The sequence below is a fragment of the Ursus americanus genome, chromosome 5, assembly GCF_024610735.1.
Source record: "Ursus americanus isolate L20-20 chromosome 5, mUrsAme1.1.p, whole genome shotgun sequence".
Taxonomy (NCBI): domain Eukaryota; kingdom Metazoa; phylum Chordata; class Mammalia; order Carnivora; family Ursidae; genus Ursus; species Ursus americanus.
This window is the reverse complement of record NC_142131.1, coordinates 8590047-8613012: the sequence shown is the minus strand read 5'-3', so window position 1 is coordinate 8613012 and position 22966 is coordinate 8590047. Positions and strand designations below refer to the sequence as shown.

The 22966-nt window shown below is 39.1% G+C and overlaps 2 long non-coding RNA genes across 4 annotated transcripts; both read right to left on the bottom strand.

Annotated features, from left to right (window-relative positions):
• Window positions 1-2325: 2325 nt before the first annotated feature.
• Window positions 2326-10653, bottom strand: LOC148110033 (uncharacterized). Its single transcript, XR_015724355.1, has 3 exons — window positions 10596-10653; window positions 9080-9246; window positions 2326-3954 (listed from the first exon to the last, which is right to left on the bottom strand). It is a non-coding gene; the product is annotated as an uncharacterized LOC148110033 (long non-coding RNA).
• Window positions 10654-10880: 227 nt separating this feature from the next.
• LOC148110032 (uncharacterized) lies at window positions 10881-16389 on the bottom strand. 3 transcript variants are annotated; one of them, XR_015724354.1, is made up of 4 exons: window positions 15985-16389; window positions 15208-15643; window positions 12994-13190; window positions 10881-11311 (listed from the first exon to the last, which is right to left on the bottom strand). It is a non-coding gene; the product is annotated as an uncharacterized LOC148110032 (long non-coding RNA). The 3 variants fall into 3 exon arrangements; XR_015724352.1 differs by having other exon boundaries at window positions 15208-16389; XR_015724353.1 differs by having other exon boundaries at window positions 15538-16389.
• Between the last annotated feature and the right edge of the window lie 6577 nt (window positions 16390-22966).

Sequence of the window (22966 nt, the reverse complement as noted above, 5' to 3'; positions counted from 1 at the left end):
GTTCTCATAAACTGTACCTAGAGCTGTCACCGCCAGCAGCATTCTTACCCATGGGGACAATTTTTATATTCCTTCTGAAGGAGTCACTTGTCATAAGGAGTCCAACTAGAAACAGCTCTCCCTTTGTACAGAATCATGGATACCAAACTATTGCCATGTGAAGTTTTCTTTATATGGGTCAACTTTTTTGAAGGCCTACTCTATTTTCAGAGAAGGAGAACTATATAAGATCTATTATTTCATATCTTATGCAAATTATATTTTGATTAAATACATTATTTAGATTTTCTATAACCTTTCCCATTGGTCCATGTGCTGAGTCATGACTTGAGACAGAGGTAAATGAAACGTTTCAGTTACAAATTTTCTCCTTTTGTTGTCTGGTTGTTCTGGGTTTTTTTTTCCTATTGTATGTGACTATGTTTTCCGTTGCATATGAATTCATGACTGCTAGAATTCCAGTGTGGGTAATACCTTTATCATTATAACAATATCTTTTGTTGTTGTTCTTGTTTCACTGGATACTTTTGTCCTGTAATTTAAAATGTCAGATAATAAGATTATATCTAATTTTGGGGTTTGTTTTTTTTTTCATTTTGTTCGGTTAGCCACGGTATAGTACATCATTAGTTTTTGATGTAGTGTTCAGTGATTCATTAGTTGCATATAACATCCACGAGCCCTCCTCAATACCCATGTTTTAATTTAGCTTGCATTTGCTTGATTTATTTATCGCTGTATTTTTTTGTATTTTTGTCACTTTGTTTAGGTATTTTAAAATAGTATATAGTAAGTTTTGTTTTGTGATTCAATTTTAGGATTCCTCTTATTCATACATTAGTGTAGTCTTTTTATATGTAATGTATCTTTGCTTTTAGGTTAATGCTTTCTATTTTTATTGCTTTTGTTAGTTTTTTAAAAATCATTTTTGTAAGAGATTCCAAGTAAGAAAAACTCCAGTTGAAACTTAAAATCATAAGGAAATTTTTAACACATTTCTGAAAGTCCAGAGGTAGGGTGGGTTCCAACCACAGTTCTCTCAGTCCATACTGTCTTTGAGGACCCCTCAAGGTTCTCTCCCTCACTCCTATAGCATAGTACAAGCTTTGTCCCAAAGTTGTTTTCCCTCATGTTCACAAAATGGCTGCCCGTGGCAGTCAGGGTTTTATGTTCCCTTGTTCATGTCCAACACAATAAGAATTGAGGAAAATTCTCCCTTGACCATGGAATAGTAAGTTTTTCATTTCCATGTGATTGGGCCAACTTATTTGGTCATCTGTCCACTCCTGAATGAGTAACATCCTCTAGGAGAATTCCATGGGCTTGTTGGCCCTGAAGCTAGTGATAGGGTCAAGCACCCCCAAAAGCCTCAGCATTGTGAATAGTTTGGACCAATTAATGCTTTATTGTGGAAGGCTCTTCCGTGCATAGTGGGGTGTTTAGCAATATCCGTATGCTAAGCTTCGAGAGTTGAGGTAGTCAATTAAGACGAGGAGCCAAAATGAAAATAATAATCAAGTCTCTGTTTACTTACTGTGATAATGTAAACAAGAGGCCAGAAAGAACAGTAGTATTGGCTCTTCACTGTTCTTCCTCCCCTCCGCCACCCCACCCCCCCACTGAATGGCACTGAGCAAGGATCAATCACATGACATGCAGTGCAGATGGAGGAAATAGTCTCACAGCTGAGCAGCACAGAGCAAAATATTCCTGCCATTTGATGAAGCCAGGGGACAGGACAGGGAGAGAAGGAAAGGCTAGAAGTAGAAAAAAACAGAGTGGAGAAGTGTATTTTGGTCAAGACCTCTCCCCAGTAAGAAGGTCTAAGTGGAGACACCTGAACATTGCCTTAGCCAAGGTCCCCTGAGAAGGAAACCTCTGGATGGAGGTGCCAGGGCTAAGAATGCAGATACGAATGCGAGCACGGTGGCCTGAGTCCTTGACTCTACCTCCCTTAAAAGACTGTGTGGGGAGGACAGCTTTCCCTCATAAAGCCTACCAGGCAAAGCTTTTGTAATTGCCCATGATAAGGCCTGAAAGATCGTACATAGGATTTTGGCCTGAAGCTGGCCTCTAACCTAAATGCCAGTAACTCCCCCTAAAAGAGAGTCAAAAATGTCTCTACGTATTGCCAAATGTCCCCTGGAGAAGCAGAATCACGCCCAGTTAAGAATCTCCTTTGAGCACATGATTATGTGAAGAAAGGATGGACATAGGACCAAAATTAGGGTTCCGTTAGGAAAGAGGGGTGGAGGGGTGAATAAAGAATAAGTGATCAACCATATACACTATATACTGCACTTTCATTATATTATCCGTGTTTGCTCTAGTTTCCTTTGTTCCCCGAGTGGTTCTCTTCTTAACTGTAATTTTGATTTATGTGTTTCATTTTTAGATGCTATTGACTCCCTGCTATGAGCAATGTCCAATTAGTATACTTTTTTTCTGCCTTTCCTCTTAGCAGTTTTAGTTGGCTGTATTATTTCCTTGATTCTTTATGTGCTTAGCTTTACACCTATAAATATTTTATGCCTTTATTACATGCTTATCAATTTAAATGCCATATTTTGAACCCCTGATTAATCAAGATGAAACCGTTTCCACCTTATCCCCTCTTGGCCTTCTGTCAGTTTCACTCACCTCTTGTATTGCATCTGGTGTGGCATTGTTTTGAGGATGACTTCCTCGCTTTTCCATATCTTTCCTGAACGCTGTTCCCTCCTTTTGCATTTCCTTTGGTTGTGTTGCCACGTGGTTTCTGATCGCCTGTATCTCTGGATGAACTTTGTGTTTCGATACGTTGAGTTACGACAGTATATTTGGTCATATTTCATATGCTCCGGGGATTCATTTTTTCTGTTGAATGGTTTTATCAACAATGGTTTTCTCTGCTATTACTTCTCCTGTCCCTGTCCTCCTTTTCTTGGAGTGTTTGTGCGTGTACCACACGGGTTCCTTTCCATTTATCACTCATCTTGAAATAAGTTTCTGTCTCCCCTATTCGATATATGCCCATGTAGTAGGTAGTACAGCATTTTGGACTAACAGCTCTTCTTGGGTAATAGGGAAGCTGCTTATGACGGGATTGTGGCTCTGCAACAGCTGTTTTAACCTTTTCTTCTCTCCAGCAAACAATAATTGACAACCGCAGAGCTACCCCTCTTGGAATCTCTTTCCTCCACTCTTGTCTCATCCACAGACGGCTGCTTGTAAGTGACACGTCTGCATCTCCGCCTTTGGCTTTGCCTCTCTTGCTACTCTGTGGTCCCAGGCAGTATCCAGAAAATCCCCGACTGCTGGTGTGCACCCCATTTCCATTGTTTCAGGCAAGGAATTGTTTGTGCCCCTCAGATGATGTCAGCTATTTTGGAGTCTCTTTGTCTGATGACTCTGAGGTCTGGAGCTAGAAGCATCCTCTGCAGGCATCTTCCTGTTAGATCTGTTCTTCATTTGCCAGCTCTTCTCATCAGTTGCGTCTGAAGTTACAAGGGTTTTCCAGTTTTGTTGAGGACAGTTTATATCTCTGTTTTCTATTTGGGGAGAATCACTTTTATTGAGAAATGATTTCTCCATTTTCAAACAGGGTATCACTTCTTTTTTTGTTACTATCGTTCGACAAGAAGGAAGAGGAGGAGGAGGAAGAAGTAAAGGAGAAGCTCCTGTTTTCATAACACAGTTAGTATTTTTTAAATGAAGTTAATGCCAGTTTTGCATAAAGTCCAATGTTGTCAGGATCAAATGAGATGGTAACTTGGTAAACCAACAGGAAGAACAAATTTGAAGAATTATTTGTGTTCTTTTGTTGTAATAGAGTTGTATGTAATCCAAATGTCAACCAGGCCTCTGTTTTCAGTTGCGTTTCAGCATTTTTGTAGTCAAGGATGTTCTAGACCGCTCCCAATACTCTTTTATGGTTGCTTTTGTTGCCACGGGAACAGCCTGCCTAGTAACAATCTGACCAAAAAAAAAAAAAAAATCAAGGTTATTTTGGCATCTTTTCCATTTATAAAATCTTTAAAATAAGACAATACATTCCTTCTTAAAGCAGGGTTTGAAAAAAAAACAACCCACAGTATTTAACAAAACAAAATGAGGTCTGCCCTCCCACCCATCCATCTCCTGTCATGTGCGGTGTGAATGACACAATTGTGTGACCCTAGTGAGATAATGGATGTATGGTTTAGGTACCCATTTTAAAGACCTTGCAAGGATGTACCTGGAGGAAGAAAGAAGGCTACTTATTTATCATTCTGTGTAACATGCTTCACGAGTACTTGATATACAAAGGGTGATTTTTTTTTTTAAAGATAAAACCAGTATGCTTTCTGAAAGTGTTTTGCTACTTTAAAAAACTAGGTTTTTCTGGGGCGCCTGGGTGGCTCAGTCGTTAAGCGTCTGCCTTCGGCTCAGGGCGTGATCCCAGCGTTCGGGGATCGAGCCCCACATCAGGCTCCTCTGCTATGAGCCTGCTTCTTCCTCTCCCACTCCCCCTGCTTGTGTCTCTCTCGCTGGCTGTCTGTCTCTGTCAAATAAATAAATAAAAATCTTTTAAAAAATTAAAAAAATAAAAAACTAGGTTTTTCTTAAACTAGTCAATACAATAGAATGCTCAGTGTTGGGGCGCCTGGGTGGCACAGCGGTTAAGCGTCTGCCTTTGGCTCAGGGCATGATCCCGGCGTTATGGGATCGAGCCCCACATCAGGCTCCTCCGCTAGGAGCCTGCTTCTTCCTCTCCCACTTCCCCTGCTTGTGTTCCCTCTCTTGCTGCCTGTCTCCATCTCTGTCGAATAAATAAATAAAATCTTTAAAAAAAAAAAAGAATGCTCAGTGGTAAAGGTGGATGGATGGATAGATGGAAAAAATGAAAAGGAAGGAAAGGTGAGGCAGAGAGACTAAAAGAACATAGGCTCTACTATCGTATTGTCAAAAAACATTGCTGATATGAAGAAATTGGAAGCCAGATAATTAAAGACTGTCTTTCACTATATGTAGAAAGGCTAATTTGTCCTATAAGAAAATGAGACCTGGGAGTCCCAAATGTTATAACTCGCAACAGTTTTGTATAACTGATTCTTCACTAGTCATTTAGAAACCTTTTTGAAGGCTTCTAATATGCCATCTGCCATATCTACTTCCTTTTTGAACACTAATTTAGCTAGAGAGCATAACTAAAACAAGACTTCGTGGTACTGATATCCAGGACTACACCTTCTTGCTCCCCAGAGGCTCTTTTAAGGAATTTACTGTTAATACAATTGATGCTACGATATTTGTGATTATAATTTTAGAATTATCTACTCGAGAATATTTACTAGCTTCCATTTATAACCCAGATTGCATTTAGTTCTAGATATTGGTTGATACTGTAAATGCAAACTGTCTTTTCTATTAGCCTAAACAGTATGGAATATAGTTAGAGAAATGTTACTGTAGCAGGAACAAGAAAAAAGTTATACCTAGTATATTGGTGATGTGGTGCTATACATTGTATAAAAGCAGATGACTAGTGGGAAACCTTCGAGTGTATAGAGTATGTTCTTTATTTCTGCGGCATGTGCATTACCTTGCTTGTTTGCTTAAACGGACATCTGCAGTTCTCTGAAATGCTCATCGGGGTTCTCAGCTCTCTTTACTGTCTGCGATGATGTGATTCTAAGTTATTTTCCGTGTTACTTTCTGCCCTCTGTATTCTAACCAGTGCTGCAACCATAAATAAGTATCTGTCTTGCTGTATGAGAAACAGTAGACCTGGTATCATTTCATCATAACATGGTTATAACTCATTTTGACCAAAAAATAAATAAATCATCCCTAAAAATCTAGTTACCCCATAGGAATCAAATGACCTCATATTACTGAGTTGGGCCAGGAGGCGACTACATAAGCAGGAAAGTTGGTTGCTAAGTAAGGAATGGGAATTTGGGAGGAATCTATCCGCTCAAAATCTTACCTCCTTGCTGGATACAGTGTCTGAAATGTCAACAGTGGAGATCATAGGGGAAAATCATTAAGAAAGCTCAATGAACTCCCTGCCAAACACAGAGATAGCCCCTTTTAAAATGCAAATACACTTGGAAGGCTTACATCATTAATCTGGCCATTAACCCCATAATTTATCAACTGCTTTTCTCACAGTCATCTGAGAAAGGCATTCCTTCACCAAATGTGTGCTGGATGCCGATTATAAACCCATCACTGTGCTAAGCCCTGGTGATATGAAAGTCCTGTTAGCATTCTTCAAGGAATTTACTGTCTTTTGTGGACCAAGTGCTTTAAAGCTATCACAGAAAGCGTGGCAAAATGAATAATTAATTCTTATATTCCAAACACTTAAAAATTCTGGATAAAATATTTATTTTGGAAATGCATGTAACAGCTCAAAAATAAGAAATCAAAACCAGAAGGTATTGGAAACAAAAGAAAGCAGTGTCTAAATCAAGCTTGAAGTCTTTTTGTCTAAGGGATTCAAAGGGTACCCCAATCCCTGATTTTTCAGGGATAATTTATTTGATCAGCATAAGCTATATAGCTAAGGGTACCCTTGAGGAAGTATGATAGGGATTGAGGTTGCAGACTGTATGCATGGCAAGTTGCTGGAGCTGGGCTCCATTCATAAAAGACAGCAGGAAAGGCTCTATAATGTGTGAACCGGAATTGTAAAATCTTATACCTACTCATTGTCTGGGAAAGTCCACAAAAAGAAGCAAATGCTGAAACACATCTTTGGGACCCTTTCACAATCCAGGGCATGCACAGGGAACTCCCACAATAGAAGATCACACTGAAAAGAATCTCATCATTAAAAAACAACTTGCAAATCCCATGAGAAAACCACAGGAGACATTTGGCATCCTAGGAGAATTTTTATCTGAGGAAGTAGATGGTGATGTGTTATTGTGGCATGAAAGGAGCAGAGTAAGGTTGGGGCAGGAAGAGATATTTAGAGGGGAAGGTAGGAAAGACAAACAATGATGACATCATAAGTGTGCCTGGGGTGGCATTGAGTGGGAGGCTTTCATTTAAGAGGCTTAAAGAATTTCATTAACGTTGGAGTATAAACTACTGGAGACAGGGATGGTTTCCATGTTAATACAGTCTCAAAGTGTATACTCGGAAGTGGCATTCTGTAAATTGTAATAGCTTTTCAAAGGAAGTAATGTCAAGCTAATAGTATAACAGGAAGTTAAAAAAATTAAGTCATTTTTATTCCATCAACCCTGTAAGACTGTTTTCATTTTTTCATGCTGTCTTCCAGTTACTATCCTTAGGTGTCTTTACATAATTGTAATTATTGTGCCATAAACGAAAATTTTGTTTTTCCTGGGTTCTTTACTCCATATCACATGACATTTTCCCATGATCCATAGTATTTATCACGGTCATAATTATCACTTTAAAATTCTGTCACTTAAAAATTTTTAGAAGTTTTATTAAAGTAAGATACATCAGGTCAAATGTTACTGAAATGAAACAAATGTGCTTCACTTTCCTTCATCTTTTTTTTTTTTTACCTCTACCCATGCCTACCCCAAGTCTCATTTTCTAAAGGCATCTCCTTACACGTTTTCCAGCTCTTTCTTCAGATATTCACCTCCACATTTCTATATTATAATCTTACACAACTGTGTTTTGTTGTATCCATTTAGCGACTATCTCTTGACTTCTTGTTATGGTAGATAAGCATTTAACTTTCTAGACTCTGCTTTTCCTTTCTACCCTCTAATAAGGTTGTTAAATCATTAATCAGTGCCTACAGTATTAGTGGCCGTGTAAATATTGCTTATTGCTGAGCCAAGTAGTATGCTCTGATTGTTCCCTTTCTAGTAAAATACTTGTTTCTTCTTGAAACTTTCATTGGTTTCCATTCTGTGGATGTATTGTGAGTTCTTTAAATTCTCCAATGAATATGTAAAGCAGAGTTCAATATTATTTTCAACAATCAGGTCACTACTTAGTTCCATGTTTCCCCCCTGATTAGCTCCTTGTTTCTTGTCAGTAGGATGACTTAAGAATTTGGACACACAAAACTGGACAAAAAACAATAACAGATACTCAGAAGTCAATCCAATGACTTCTTTTTTTTTTTTATTTTAATGATTTTTTATTATATTATGTTAGTCACCATGCAGTACATCCCCGGTTTCCGATGTAAGGCTCGATGATTCCAATCCAATGACTTCTTACTATACCTAAGAGTTGTATGGTCCCACCAGTCAGGAAAAATTTGAAGTGAATGAAGGATTCATAAAGTTCGGTTTTTAAAGTTAGATAGGGGAATATTTTTACTTAAAGAAGGGCCAACGAAATTCAAAATCCCATCGAGCCACGTAGCCAATTACATAAAGGTGGCCAACTTAATGACTTCTTCGAGTAGACAGAAAAATTAGGTAAAGTCGATTTACAGTCTAAGAGATGCAGGCTACTTAAAAGCCCCCTCCTTCTTAAGGTTGTAGCATGCTTAGTATAACAGCAATATACCATGCTCTGTAAGCCCCATCAAAGTTGAAGGCAGGAATCTCATCCTTGCCTACTCCCGGGTCTTCTTGGTACAGAAAGAAACTTTAAACATGCTAACAAGGTGGCCGCTAAAATGGGATGGTAACTTCAATGTTTTGTTGGTGGGTAACAGTTTTTTCCTTAGTGAGAAAGAACCATTTATCTTTTAACCTTGGGAAGACTTAGAATACAGTAGAAAAATAGTTAAAGAATCAATAAGCAACAAGATTTTTTGTGTTAAGAATCTCTGTGGTTTTGAGTTTTATGTAATTGTAGTATTTAAGAAAACTTGGATACACAACTAATGAATCATCGAGCCTTACATCGAAAACTGGGGATGTACTGTATGGTGACTAACATAATATAATAAAAAATAATTATTAAAAAAAATAAAATAAAATAAAAAAAAAGAAAACTTGGTTAATTAGAGTTAACAAATCAGCCTTGTGATTCTAATTTTAAGGTATGTAATTGATTTAATTTGATTTTAAGTTGAAATCTAACTTATTACATTTATAAGAATTTATAAATTCTTGGAATATTTGTCACACTAAGTATTTAAAATGCAGTTTAAAAAGCTTACACAAGGGGCGCCTGGGTGGCTCAGTAATTAAGCATCTGCCTTCAGGCTCGGGGGTGATTCCAGGGTCCTGGGATCGAGCCCCACATCAGGCTCCTCCGCTGGGAGCCTGCTTCTTCCTCTCCCGTTCCCCCTGCTTGTGTTCCCTCTCTCGATGGCTGTCTCTCTCTCTGTCAAATAAATAAATAAAATCTTAAAAAAAAAAAAGTTTACACACGTCTCATGAGCCAAGCTACTAAATGGGACTGAATATTAATAAAAGGATCCCTCAAAAGTGATTGAAATTTACAAGATTTACAAACACAATACTATTATCTTTAAGTCAACTGAAGTGCTCAGGAATTTTGTTTTTTTTTAAAGATTTTATTTATTTATTCTACAGAGATAGAGACAGCCAGCGAGAGAGGGAACACAAGCAGGGGGAGTGGGAGAGGAAGAAGCAGGCTCATAGCGGAGGAGCCTGATGTGGGGCTCGATCCCACAACGCCGGGATCACGCCCTGAGCCCAAGGCAGACGCTTAACCGCGGTGCCACCCAGGCGCCCCAAAGTGCTCAGGAATTTTGAATGTATAACTTTACTAAATTGAGCATTTTAAAAACCAGAGTGCTCTGTGAATAATCGTTTTTGTGCTCCCAGGTTGCCGGTGAGGGCATTACAGAACTGGCTTAAGAGAGTCCCCTGCCCTTTGCTGCATTCTGGACCCCTTCTCTCTGAGCCCGCCTCCCCTGCTTTCCTATGTTAGCTTTCTGTTTCCCGGATTCTTCACCCATGTCCTCCTCTGAATCACATGGCCGCATGGTCACACACAAAGAAGGACTCCACGTTCTTCCAGGAAGGAGAAGGACGCATATAGAGTGCTGGGTGAGGAGCAGATGTTGAAGAGAAAACCCCTGGTGTCTGTACACAGCCTTTCCCCCAGGCCCCATCCCATTCTTGCCTCCCACTGAACCATATGCCCCAAGCCCTTCCGGGCTCCCTGGAGCGGCTGGTTTGCTGTACTTTCGTGTCCCCATCTGCGGCCTTGCAGTTGCCTCTGCTCTTTCAATCCGGTAACACAGTGCGATGAGCTTTCTACTTTCCATAAATCTCTTGACACCTCTCATCTGATGTTCTTTTCATTCATACTCGCTTAATGGTTTATTATTTTTTATCTTTCCCTTTTTGTCATTGTAGAGTGGTTAGGGAAGGAAGTGGAGATACATTGCAAGAGTTCAACTTTCATTAAGAGGAAATCTCGTTTTCACAATAGGTCAATAGTCTGTTAGATCATCTACCATAATTTGTTTAAAGGTTTGTTACTATCGAGACCTTAAATTCCTTCTTTTTCTTTCCCATCAGCTAGTTGTTGTTGTTTGATCAATTATCTCCTTGCAGTAAATTACAAGAGGTGGAATTATGGGATGGAAAGTTAGAAAGCGATACAATGTGGGGTAGTAGAAAAGTGCGGGTTTTGGTATATAGCTCAACTTCTAATTCTGCTCATCGTTGTGTGATAAGCAATATATTTTTTTGACCCACCTGAGTCTCAGTACTCAAAATGCAGATTCAGACAGACTCTTTATTCCAAAAATCAAAATACTCTGCAAAGTAAATAAAGTAAAATGAAAGTAAATAAAATTTAAAATAGCTATAAATCTGGCTTGAAAAATAAAAGTAAAGTAGACTTCTTGGTGTTAATACCCTGCTACATAACCTCCTTAACAAATTTAATTCCATTATTTGCCATTCTCCTTTCTTAAAAAGTCTCTAGGTTTGACAATTTCTATGCATCAAATCATTTCTAAGTGTTATCAAACTGTCCACAGCCTCAAGGCTTTCTAGAGTAGACATCTGATGGTGGAACAGTGTTTTCTGCACCTAATTAGAGCTTTGCAAGTGTTATTATAATAAAAACAAGTTCTTTTCTCTAACAGCCTTTTGCAATTCATATAAAAAGTTATTATACCTTTCTGGACTCTTGCCAGCTTTTAGAATTTGACTGAACTAAGTGCAATTGGGAAGATAGTTTCTTTGCTCATTGTCCTACTTGCATTACTAAGAAGTTGTTTGCCAAAACTACACAGAATAGATTCCTACCTTTTCTGTTTCTGTTTTCACTTTGAAGAGACCAGTTTACTACAGAATTTTTTCAGATTGAAGCCTGCCCAGTTTTTGGTTCTAACTTCACTCTTCTCAGACTACAGATGAGATATTAAATATTTCCTTGAGTATATATTCCACTTTTCAATTGGCACCTTTATTAAAAAGAAAAACACAAGTGAAATCAGAGTAAATGGGGGTAGTCATTAGAACATCAGAAAGGAATATACAATTATTTATATTTTCTGGAATGTTTCACATGTTGCCAGAAATAAAATACACCATTTTAAGAATGCTATATTATTCACATGATTTAAAGAGAGCAGAAGTTCTAGTCAAGTAATTCAACTACAGTCATTTCATTTGAATGAGACATATTCTTTTCAACTTCATCATAAATTATTTTGCCAAGCTCTTTAAAGAGCCTGGGGAGGTGAGCAGAGCATGTAGGATTCTTCTTAGCGACAGATAAGGAAGTTGACATCCAGAGAGTTTGCCAGAAGAAACACAGTAAGTCAGTGACATAGTTGGAAAAGGAATTCAGGTGCCCGAACTCCTGGGCACTTTAGTCTCACAAAACCATCTCTTGATGATCGGCTCTCTTGCTGTTTATTATCCTGCTAACCTTGCTGGTTGACTGAAGTTCTCAGGGCATACCGTTTGCTGCTTGTAATTCATTATGCAGTTACTGAAAAAATATTTCTCAAATCAGAAGTATTTGCACAGAAATTCTGGTATCTTGACTAGGTTTCAGAAGTCTTCATTCAGGAAATATAGCTCAATCTTGTCTTTTATTTATTCAGTCTATATCTCAACCCTGACTGCAGTGTGGTTACGGGAAGAAAATGGGTGAAAGTCTGAGGTCTGTCTGTCTCGGCTCTGTCCTCCACGAGCATGTCTCCCTGGTCACCCTCCTCTAACCTCCGTTGCTTCGTAGGTCAAACTCAGAATACTATCTACTTTTACTGCCTTCCCAGGCTTTTTGTGACTAGCAACACTAAGATGGAATACGGGAGGGTGCTTGGTAGACTGTAAAGCATACCACCAAGGGAAGTTACTATTGTTTCCTCAATCCCACAGAACAGGGAAGAAATACCTCTTAGGTTCATGGAACAGAGAAAAGTGGGAGGCCATTTAAAAGGCATTTCAGCCTGAGCTGTTGTTAGGATTTATTTGCTTGAATGATACAAGTTGACCTTTAGTAAAAATTTCTGCCATGAAAGCAATTCGAGTATGGCAGTTTACAATAGGCTGCGTGTCTCTTTACAAAGTACAAAAGTACACCGGTTAGAGTTAGGTGAATTTCCTAGTCTCCGGGGGTGAGAGTAATAGGGAGCAATCTGTAGGATTAAATCCTTGTTCACTATAATTTGGTAGTTTACGGATTGTTTTCCGACTTTCTATCTGGCTACTGGATTTTCAAATTCTCTTATCTTAAGTAAACAGTATTTTCGGAAAGAGCAGTAATTTAGTAAATCTGTGTGTATCTGTGTGCCTGGAGGTACTCCTATGGGCAAGAACTGAATGTGGTTATGATACAAGTTTAGATTTAAGCTTTCTGTTTCAGCTTGGTGGAGAGGGGGGGAGCAGAGTCTGCCGGATTAATGTGCGTCTGTGTGCAGGGTGTATCTGGGGTTGTCCAAATGTCCCAGCGCTTTAGTTGCCCTGAAGATACACATCAGTGTGTCCGTTTCTACCCACTCTGCCTGACTTCTGAAGTCCCTTTACTGTCGAGTTCTGAGATAAGAAATTTGGATCTTAAATAAGCAAGTGAATAAGAGACAATAGGAAAGAGGGAGAAAAGGAAAGAGAATTGATTTTTAAGTCAAAAAAGTACCATGGAGGGACGCCTGGGTGGCTCAGTCAGTTAAGCGTCTGCATTTGGCTCAGGTTATGATCCCAGGGTCCTGGGCTCGAGCCCCACATCAGACTCCTTGCTCTGCAGGGAGCCTGCTTCTCCCTCTGCCTGCAGCTCCGTCTGCTTGTGCTCTCTCTCTCTGACAAATAAAATCTTTGAAGTGCATTCTCTTTGCCCTTTAAAAAAAAAATACCATAGAAAATAATCATTAATTTTTCCAATTTCAAGATAACTTATTTTCTAATATATTTGAACACTCTCTAGTATATTATTGGCCCTTTAAGAAAATTACATATGAGACAGTGGTCAAGTCATTAAGTGATGACGTTCAGAAGTCCCTTAAGCATATAGCAGGTTTGCAAATGATGTCTCTGCCTCCGAACAGCCACATGCTCTGGCACTTATTAAGTAGAAAAGCAGGCTTGATTTTTCAGTTTTCTGATAATTCTTTATGATTAATAAAACCAATGTGAGAAATTAATGCCATTTTCCTCCATTAAACACATTTTTTTTTGACAATGGATTGTGCTACATGTCTCACAAAAAAGTTCAGAAATGATTCTTACTTGCATGGCATTTATAGTGTAGCAAGTATCTTTGACTAAGAACTAAAAAACAAAAGCAAACACTATTTTTGTTCTTTCATGGCTACTCTCTTGCTCTAATCTTTGCTAAACTCATCCAAAATACAGCCTGTCCTCATGTAATATTGGTACAATGAGGCCTTTTTTGAATGGTTGGTAATGTGCTGTTCATTTAACACCGAACAGTATTAATTCAGGTCCTCTGGATGTTGTTAGCAATTACTTGGGGAAAAAAGTTCAATGATTAATTAAATCTAGAAATAAGCTTAGATTAAACAAAGTTAAATGAGCTTCATTAATGCAGGAGTCCTTCACAGCTTTTAAAAATGATAACAAATTTGTGATTCTTTCAATGGAGAGTTTAATAGACAATGTTCCCCAAATGCATTTGACCTTAAACGTCTTGTCTCATGAAGGAATCTCTTGGGAAAGAAAGATAATTTAGAAATTGACATTAGCATGGGTATTAGGAAAGCCTTTAAAATGGTCTGGCTCTGGATTAGAATCAGACAGAGTTCTAGTCCTTGCTCAGCTACTTATTAACTATGTCCCTGGGCATGTCACAAAACAACTTTCTGAATCTCAATTTCCTCATCTGTAAATGAGAGTAAAAATACTTCAAATTGTAATTAGGAGAATTAAAAAACAAAAAAAACCAAAAAGCTATGTGAAAGTGCCCTGTAAATTGCAAGACATTTTAAAGATAAAAGCGTCACAAAAATAATGGGTATAACATTAAAAATTGGTCTCACTAAGAATGTTTGACCCACTCATTTTTTTAAATTACCTCTGACATTAGATGAATAATACGTAATTATCAGATTTCCTGATTCCGCAAAGGAGAGTTGTTCTCTTTCAAACCATTCAGGTAGTGAAGTATTAACTTTAGGAGAAATAACTATAAACTAATGAGGCAAACATTTCCATGTGGGTCATTATTTTAGAACTATCACATGTGAATTCTTGCATAGTGTTTATTGAACTAGAGATGAACTAGATGTTGGAGAGTAAGCTTCATTATGGCTGATGAAATACCAGACTATAACTTTCTCACTTGGATTGGCAGCAAAATACTCAGAAATGAGGAAAAGAAAATTATGTGAGGAAATAAGATGGTTTTGAGTTTCCTTCTAGCATCACCTAGATGGCTGGTGGAGATCATAATAACCCCATGAAATGTCAACAAGCAGGTTGGAGAAGAGCAAGGAGGCAGAGGGACTAAGACATCTAACATTACTGAAATAGAGTGAAATTGGTTTTCCTCTACTCGAGAAACATGACAATGCAATAAAAGAGTGAGGTTTAGAGCTAGGTAGCCTGGGATCAAGTCCTGGTCCTGTCAGTGTATAAGTCATCTATAAAATGGGTATACAGGGGTGCCTGGGTGGTTCAATCAGTTGAGCATCATACTCTTGGTTTCAGCTCAGGTCATGATCTCAGAGTCTTGAGATCAAGCTCAGCGTGTGGCTCTGTGCTCATCACAGAGTTGACTTAAGGTTCTTTTCCCTTCCCTCTCCCTCTGCCCCTACTCCCACTTGCACTCTCTCTCTTTCTCAAATAAATCAATAAATAATATCTATATTTTTAAAAATGGGTATACAAATAGTACCTATTTCACAGGGTTGTTGCGAAGATTAAATGAGTTAACTGGATGTAAAGTTAAGTTTAAACCATGATCTAAAAGGTGTGTCATGTTAAACTTGCAATTCATATATTCAACGCCAGATGGCAGTATGGCCATCCAAGGTCAGATCGCCGGGTAGTGCGACAGACGAGCCTCCGTGAGTATCTGAAATACAGGGTAACCAAATTCTAGATTTCTATGAAAATAAGATGAATTTAAAGGCTCTATGAAAATGCTTCTATATAAGGTCGCAGAAATACATATAAAAGAAGAGCTTTAAAAAAAGAAAAGCTTAAATAGAATACATCTGCTTACCATTAGTTGCTTTCCGTCACTAATTATTCAAACCATGGCTCCGTGGTTTACCGGGTGAATAAGCTTGGACAAGTTACTTACCTTTTCTAAGCCCCAGTTTTCTTATCTGTAAAATAATACACGCATTTAACAAAATTTTGTGTGTCAGGCATTGCTGTAGGAGCTGCGGATAGCTCACTTTTTAAAAGGACAGAAATCCTTGTCTGTGTGATGCTCTCCCCAAGACCTAGTATCTAATGAATCATCAGAGGACCTCTGTCATTTAAAATCAGACACTGGTGGTATACCGGGCTGTTAGAGTGAGACTCTCTACCTCCGTTGTCACTGAATCCCCAAAGGTCTAGAACTAAATCACAGGTTCAAAGTATCTGCATAGTCAAGAGGCCACTGATAAGAGTACCTGCATGAAGAGCTGTCAACCACGGCAAACCTCAGCTCAGTACCTACCTCAAGCATGTCAGAGAGCTTGGGTCGCTCGAAAGAAAGAATTGTCTTAAAAGAGAATTTCTTGGAGATGGTTGTCGGAGGACTGAAGAGTGGGTAATGTTCCTTCTCACCTACATGAGAAAGGGACCTTCAAGAGAAGCCCTTGGGGGTCTTGACACGAGTCTCCTGGGGTCGAAGCACAGAAAGGGCATTTGAGAGGCTGTGGCTGCTTCCCCCTGAGGTGGCAGAGCTGAGCGAGCAGAGCTGAACTGCGCTCAAAGTACATCTCTATTGCTGACTAGCCAAAAAGCAGGAATGTTTCTCATGGGCAAGATGTGAACTCCAGTGATGTGAAGAATCCCTATCTGGAAAGACTATCTGACACCCACTGTTGAAAGATAACCTAAGGCACATTACAGTTTTCAAGAGTTTGTTTGAGCAAGCATGGATTGTTCCGAAGAGTGCTGGGAGCACTCCACAGACAAGAGGTGGGGGAAAGGCTTCTATAGAGCAGACCTGGACGTGACGCAAGGGAATGATTTGAGTGGCTGTAGCTTAAGTGGCTGCCTTACTTAGGAACAACCAGTTGGCTGTATGTGATTGGTTGTTCTTAAATTTCGTTTTCCTTCAGGGAGTGCGCTTACAGGAACTGACCCAGACTTAGGTTTGTGCCAACTTACGTAGGCTACCAAGACACAAGAGGCAGCTCAGTCTCCTGGCTTCCTTGTTTAATTACTTTAAAACACCACAAAGGCCACCAAGTAGATGCCCAGGACAGGAGGGACGAAGCACGAGGACCACGTGAGGCAAGGCCCGGGGAGCCTCAGGCTGGGAGGGCCCCAGCAGTGTCTTTGAGGAGCTCCGCCGGAGAGGAAATCACTGCTGGCGGTCCACCAGCCCAGGAGCCCCAGGGGCCGTATCTGTGCCCCTGCCCCTTTCCTCTCCCACCCTCACCACACCTCTGAAGTAAGGACAGGAGGAGTTGCCCACACTGGGACAGGGAAGGAGCTGGAAGAAAGTTGGGAACAGTAGTTATTACAATGCACTGAGCATTTTAATTATTAAAATGAGAATATTTTTGTGCCTAGAAGGGATTCGAGGATGTATGTTTTTGTTAAGATTCTAAAAATGATGGTACCTGCCTGACATTTCAACCAGGGACAGGAAAATACTTAGCTGTCCAAGTGGAGTAAAAGTGGATTTAACATAAATAAAGTGCCTACCGTAGTAAATATCTTCAGTTTTTGTCACTGTTCGTCTTATCAGCCTGTGGAACTTGTTGGACTCTAAGTTGTATGACCTTTACATTGAAGACTGAACGAACATTGCCAAGGACACTAAAATGGTGTGCCGTGAAGAGCGGGCCAAGCAGGGCTCACAGCATTGTTTAGTTCCTTCATCATCCACCCACACCTCGGGCTGGCTCTGTTCTTGAGTGCCCTAAAGGATGGGGAAAGTCTCTTACCTGAATGTCTGATTCGTATTTTCCAATCTTCAGCAGTAGTACTGGTGAGCTGTCAGGTAAGGCTCTGTAGTCCCCACCAAGGAAACAAAGTCAGAGCCGCTCATCCAAAACAGTTCCTGCTATGCAATGGGCCCTCCATGAAAATTTGTAGAATGAGCACAGGCCTGAAGGCCTGAGGCAGGCTGAGGGGGATTGAATCACTTTGGGGATTTTGATGATGAACCCATTCTGGCCACCCAACGCAAAATGGTGTGATTTGAATGGTGTCTTCAGAAACATTTCTTTTCCACGAGACTGTGGAGTGTTTTCACCACAGAGTGTCCCTCCTTTCAGTAAAGACAGATGGCATTTTTCAAAGTGGGGTTCTGCCAACTTTTCCACCAGTTAATAGGAACATTGAGAAAAGATTAAAGTTTCCACCAGGCAAATAAGCTTGAGAAATGGTACACACTTTGTCTTCCCCACCAGGACATACACGTTAGCATATTATAGAGTCCTCAAAATTGCATACATTAATTTTGCTAAACCGAGCATATTTACTGACTTTTTAGGAGCTCAGAACACCATTTCCTTTTCTCTTAACACACTTGTCAACATCCTTCTGACCACTGTTCTTTGTCACACCACTCTGGATACATAGGATTGAGGCATTACCTCCAGAAAGGCCCTGTGCAAAGGAACACATGTAAATAAATTGGTGTGGATTGTCCCCAGCCATGATTCTGGAAAGTAGGAAACAGGACTGTAAGGATGCAGGATCCACAGGGCAAGGCAGCTTTTGAGGAGGTGATGGAAGATAAAAGGTTGAAAACTACTGTATCTAGAAGACTGGGAGGTCAAAGGGAGAAGGAGCCCAATAGAGAAATGCAATGTGTTTCCCAATTCTGTGTATGACAAGATACGGAAATAGAAATAGTACTCTCTGTTACTCTGAGGGACAAGAGACTCGCCAGATTCTCAAAATGACTATAAAGTAGGTACCACTATTATCGTGCCCATTTCACGGATGCGGAAACTAAGGCACAAAGATACTTACTAGCTCAAGGGCTGGGACTCAGGTCCAGATCCTGTCTTACAGTCTATGCTCCTAATCTCTGCTCTGTGCTGCCTTTGTGAATCCATGAAGTCAAATGGAACACTGCTGGAAGTGAGCCCAAATCATCTAATAACTGCAAATATAAAGGGAAAACTCCCCCCCTTCCAGGTCTTCCAGAATGGGAGGAAGTTCTCCACTTTAATCAAAACTGACTGACATTAATGTTTGCTCCTGTAACTTCTTGATACGACCTTTCATATACCCAAGATGAAACTAAAATTGATGTGAGGGAGAGCGTTCCAGGTAAAACAACTTAAGTGATAAAACTTGTTACCTCAGCAATGTTGCCCGAGGGGCAGACTTAGAGTTTTCCTGGGAGATGTTAGGCAGAAGGTCCTGATGCCTTTTCATGCACCACTTAATCAGGTTTCGCTGGGGAAACAGGGAGAGATGGAAAGCTCTATTTTTCTTTTTAAAAAATAGAACTCCTATTTTTAGTATAAAAGTAATTCATGCTCACTATAGACAACTTTGAAGAAACATTCATTATAATTAAGAAAATAAAAATTGTGCGTGACTTGACCACCCAAAGACAACTACTTTGATGTATTGACTTCGGTTCGTTTTTTTCTGTGCTGAATATACATGTGTGTGTTGAAAATAATTATGGTCATTCTGAATACATTTTGAATCTTACACATTTTATTTAACATTATGTTGTGAACATTTTTGCATTTCTCAAAAAATCTAAAATCTTTAACTAGGATGTTTGTTTTGTCTGTCATGTTGCTTTCAGTTTTTTATTTTTATGTTTTGGTGCCATGTCCTGTGTTGTCTTTCAATATAAGGAATATAGTTCTTTTGCTTTTGTCTTCTGCAGTGATTTGTACGGTTTTCACTTCTTGCTTGTACTTGCATTAAACAAACAGATCTCTAATTATGCAAGTCAAGATTGAAACTCAGTTTTATGACATAGCCCACTTCAATGGTTGGGAAGCTTTCTGTGTTTCTATTGCTTCGTACCTGTCCTCCTCCACTTCTTGATCTTTGCTTGCATCATTTAGAGTTTAAACTATTATTTAATGTTTAATATATTAAAATTAATTTATATTAATTAATATTATATTGTGTATATTTATATTTTAAGTGTTTAATGTATTTTTGTATTCAAAGATATCTTTAAAGATGATTTGTTAACATTTATAATTCTTGTGACCATATTTATAGTGACTTTTCCTTTACTTTTTTATTCAGAAATAATTTCAGACTTTCAAACTATTGTAAAAACAAAAAGATGTAGAAATATTTTTGAAAGTACAAACAGTCTTACACAAGATTTGAAAAAGATTTCAATATGTACTTGAGCAGAGAAATGTAAAGATGGCAAAAAAGCACACAAAAATTCAAAAAAATTACTAGTCATTAAGGAAGAGTAAATTAAACCCACAATGAGATACAACTACACTCTTGTTAGAAGGAGTAAAATTAAGAATACCGATTGTACGACGTGTTGGCAAGGAAGCAGAACCATCAGAGCCTTCATCCACCGCTGGTGAGAATGTAAAATGGTATGACCACTTTGGAAAAGAGTTTGACAACTGTGTTAAAAATTACACATCTACTTATCATACGACCCAGTCATTGCACTGCTATATATCCACCCACAACAAATGAAAGCCTGTGCGCACAAATTCTTGAACCTGAATGTTCATAGCAGCTTCATTTGTAATGTCTACAAATAAGCAAATGGGTAAACAATTGTGATATATCCATACCATGGGATACTATTCAGCATTAAAATAGAACGAACTGTAGATACATGCAGCAACGGGAATGAGTCTCCATAGAACTGTGATGAGTGGGGCGCCTGGGTGGCACAGCGGTTAGGCGTCTGCCTTCGGCTCAGGGCGTGATCCCGGCGTTCTGGGATCGAGCCCCACATCAGGCTCCTCCGCTATGAGCCTGCTTCTTCCTCTCCCACTCCTCCTGCTTGTGTTCCCTCTCTCGCTGGCTGTCTCTATCTCTGTCGAATAAATAAATAAAATCTTTAAAAAAAAAAAAAAAGAAAAAAGAACTGTGATGAGTGTAAGAAGCCAGGCAAACAAAAGGATCCACACTGTATCATTCCATGTGCGTAACATGTTAAAATATGAAAACAGATCTAATGCCAGAACAGATAGCTGGCTGCCTGGGTGGAGGCGGGGTGGTGATGCAGATCACTGTGGAAGGAAGGATGACGAAGGCTCGAGGCAGCCCTGGGCTGATGGATACTGTCATTATCCTGATCGTTGCGATGGCTTCACAAGTGTGTGCATATATCTGTACCTATCAAATCGTACTTTTTAAAGAAGTGTGGTTTGGTTTATTTTAATTATACTCCAATAAACCTGTAAAAATCCATAATAGACACAGAGTATTTTTTGTGTATCAGATACTGTTTTCTGGCTCTTTGAAAAGATTTAAAAGGTAGATAAAAGCAGTTAACACTCTAGTAGGCAGTTACAGGAGAGACTTGATATAATTTAGTTGAAAATAAATCTGTTTAATATATAATCCTTTCTATGAAAATGTTTGGTGTAGAATAAAAAGTTTACCTCTGCTTCATGTAGAATCATAGTTTCCTTTTGACATATTTTTGGACTAAACAACAAGAAACAATATATTTTTGGACTAAACAACAAGAAGCAGGTTTTCTTGGCCCACGGAACCCAATAACAAAGCAGCAAGAACAAGAGCCATCATCTGCTCGCTCTGTCTCTAGATACGCAGATGTAGTCTGCACATGTGTCTATATATGTTCATGCATAGTACACACTGAGAAACGTACAAACTTAACTCCATCCAAGAGGATTTTATAGGTTTTTAGAAATCTATTCATTGGTACCTGAATTCAGAGATTTCAGAGTCAATTTATGAACAAGATGCCTTAAGCACTGTTGTGTTCAATAGATATTTTTTAAAAATGAATCAATGAACAACTTTGTTTTTTGAATTACTTACATATTCACGTGAAAGTTTAAATGAAAATAACTTTCAATATTTTATGTATTTATTTTTTGAGAGAGGGAGCATGTGAGTGAGGAGGGGCAGAGGGAGAGGGAGAGAGAGAATCTCAAGCAGGCTCCACGTCCAGGGCAGAGCCTGGTGCAGGGCTGGATCTCACGACCTGCGATCATGACTTGAGCAAAAATCAAGAGTCTGAGGCCTAACCAACTGAGCCAGCCAGGCAACCCAACTTTCAATATTTTTTTTAAAAGGATTTTATTTATTTGAGAGAGGGAGAGAGAGCGCACACAAGCAGGGGGAGCAGCAGAGGGAGAGGGAGAAGCAGACTCCCCGCTGAGCAGAGAGCCTGATGCCGGGCTCTGAAACGGATCTTGGGATCATGACCTGAACTGAAGGCACATGCTTAACCGACTGAGCCACCCAGGCGCCCCCCAAATTTCAATTTTAAAAATTAGTTAGTTTTGGTCCTGTAGCCCAGAAAGTTGCTACTATTTGTGAAAAACACTATTCTTAAATAGTTTCTAATTGAAGATACTAAAAAAAATTAAAAACTGCTTCCAAAAGTATTTTGACATTGAAGTTAGCATGATTTGTCTAACACCGACTAGAGACAACTAAAAATGAAGATAATCATGCGATGGTTGAAAGTTGGAAATGCAAAAATAATACTTTGTTTTCTTGCTTACTTTTTTATCATTTGAATATCCTCATGCTGTTATTACTTACAAACTCTGGTTTATCAAAGGCCAGAGCTCTTTATAGAGTTAGTACTGTTTTCTAATAATAAAGTTAAGGTGTTAAGGTAAACAGAAAGGTAGAGAGGGAAGTAATATGAGGAAAAGGGGGTAGAATACTGAAGTTTTCTACTATTAAGTATAAAAGATTACTAAATATGCATACCAAATATGGAATTTCTAAAAACACCATTTAGCCTTGAGCTGATATTTAACTAGCTCGTTAATAATTCAATATTTATTAAACTTCTATAGTTAAGGAACTATGAGAAACACCATGATAGATGTTTCTTAAAGCTTCAAGAAAAATAGTGCATAAAAAAAGTAGCATATGGCTGGAAACTGGACGTTGGGAAACATCTTTATTAGGGATGTGGAAGAAGTAAACCCACTGGAAAAACAGAAAAAGAGAATAAAAAAAGCTAAGAGGCGAATCTGTGCAGCGTGTCATCTTGGAAATGAAACTTGTATCATAAGCACAGTGACACAGCACTGAGAACATGTGGTAGACATTTCCAGAGCTCATCAATATCCAATCTCCTCTCCTTTCGGGGCATATGGACAACAACACCTTCCAGCCCCCCTGCAGGCAGACCTGGCAATGTGACTAGTTCTAGCCAATGGGCTTTCAGCAGCAGTGGCTGGCGTCAGCTCTGCCGAGGCACAGAAGATCCGATTTAAGATGTCTCTTCCCTCTCTTCTCCCACCATATGTTGGCTCAGTGGAACGTCCATCAGCCTGTGTCCTTGAATGACTACACGA